The sequence below is a fragment of the Phascolarctos cinereus genome, unplaced genomic scaffold (assembly GCF_003287225.1).
Source record: "Phascolarctos cinereus isolate Bilbo 61053 unplaced genomic scaffold, phaCin_HiC Scaffold_5;HRSCAF=322, whole genome shotgun sequence".
In the NCBI taxonomy this organism is placed as follows: Eukaryota; Metazoa; Chordata; class Mammalia; order Diprotodontia; family Phascolarctidae; genus Phascolarctos; species Phascolarctos cinereus.
In genome coordinates, this window is record NW_027555958.1 from 259,029,263 (window position 1) to 259,031,484 (window position 2,222).

Genomic DNA, 2,222 nt, shown 5'->3' on the forward strand with positions numbered 1-2,222 from the left:
ACATTAGTGATGTTGTAAGTAAGAATTAGAACTAATAGGAGAAACCACCAGAAAGAGGAAACAAAATACAACAGAAGAAAAAAAATAGCAAATAGTATGCTTCCATCTGCATTCAAACTCCATAGTTCTTTCTTTGGATGTGGATAGCATTTTCCATCATGAGGCCTTTGGAGATGTCTTAGATCCTTGTATTGCTGAAAAGGGTTAAGTCTATCAATACTAGTCATCACAAAATGTGGCTGTTGCTGTGTACAATGTTCTGCTGGTTCTGCTCACTTCACTCAGCATCAGACCATACAGATCTTTCCAGGTTTTTCTGAAGTCTGCCTGCTCATCATTTCTTATAGCACAATAGTATTCCATTGCATTCATATCCCACAACTTGTTCAGCCATTCCCCAATTGATGGACATCCTCTTAATTTCTAATTCTTCGCCACCACAAAAAGAGCTGCTACAAATGTTTTTGTACATGTGGGTCCTTTTCCCATTTGTATGATCTCTCTGGGATATAGCCCTAGAAGTGCTATTGCTGGGTCAAAGGGTATGCACATTTTTATAGCTCTTTGGGCATAGTTCCAAATTGTTCTCCAGATCATTTCACAACTCCACCAACAATGCATTAGTATTCCAATTTTCCCACATCTTCTCCAACATTTATCATTTTCTTGTTTTGTCATGTTGGCCAATCTGATAGGTGTGATGTGGTACCTCAGAGTTGTTTTGATTTGCATTTCTCTAATCAATAGTGATTTAGAGCATTTTTTCATATGACTGCAGATGGCTTTAAATTTCTTCATCTGAGAACTGCCTGTTCATATTCTTTGACCATTTATCAATTGGGGAATGACTTGTATTCTTATAAATTTGACTTAATTCTCTATATATTTTAGAAATGAGTCTCTTATCGGAGAGACTGGTTGTAAAAATTCTTTCCCAATTTTCTACCTTCCTTATAATCTTGGCTGTGTTTGTGCAAAAACTTTTCAATTTAATGTAATCAAAGTTATCCATTTTACTTTTCATAATGTTCTCTATCTCCTGTTTGGTCATGAATTCTTCTGTTTTCCATAAATCTGATGGGTAAACTATTCCTTGCTCTCTCAGTTTGCTTAGTATCAGCCTTTATATCTAAATCATGAACCCATTTTGACTTTATTTTGGTATATGGTGTGAGATTTTGATCTATGCTTAGTTTCTGCCATACTCTTTTCCATTTTTTTTTTCAAAGAGTGGGTTCTTATCCCAGAAGCTGGGGTCTTTGGGTTTAACAAATAATAGATTACTATAGTCATTGACTACTGTATCTTGAATACTGAGGCAAAGAAGAAACAAAGCTATCACTCTTTTCAGATGATATGATGATATAGTTAGAGAATCCTAGAGAATCAAGTAAAAAAACTACTTGAAATAATAAACAACTTTAGCAAAGTTGCAGGCTATAAAATAAATCCACATAAATTACCGGGATTTCTATATATTATTAGCAAAGCCCAACAGCAAGAGATAGAAAGAGAAATTCCATTTAAAGTTACTGTAGACATTATAAAATATTTAGGCGTCTACCTCCCAAAACAAACCCAGGAACTATAAGAACACAATTACAAAACACTTTTCACACAAATAAAGTCAGATCTGAATAATCAGGAAAACATCATTTGCTCATGGGTAGGCCGAGCTAATATAACAAAAATGACAATTCTACCTAAGTTAATTTATGTATTCAGTGCCATACCAATCAAACTACCAAAAAATTATTTTATAGGGTTAGAAAAAATAATAACAAGATTCATTTTTAGGAACAAAATGTCCAGAGAATATCAAGGGAACTAATGAAAAGAAATGCAGGGGAAGGTGGCCTAGCCATTCCCAATCTTAAATAGTGTTATAAAGCAGCAATCATCAAAATTGTTTGGTACTGGCTAAGAAATAGAGTAGTGGATCAGTGCAATAAAATATGTATTTTTTAAAAGGCATAAAATGCCTATTCAGTTGTAAGGAATGAATGCATGAATTTCTCTGCAGAAACTGAGTAGGAAACAGCTTTTGAATTAGTTGGCTTCACTAGATTATTTTTACTCAACAATGGTAGGAGTCCCCCAGGAGGGTGAAGGGGCCCAGACTCTGACTCTTCCATTCCAGCACGTGCCACTGCGCCCTCCCCCGGTCCCCCGCTTCGCCAATCCTTTACTAAGCCTGCGCGCTCCGCCCCTACCCCGCCCTT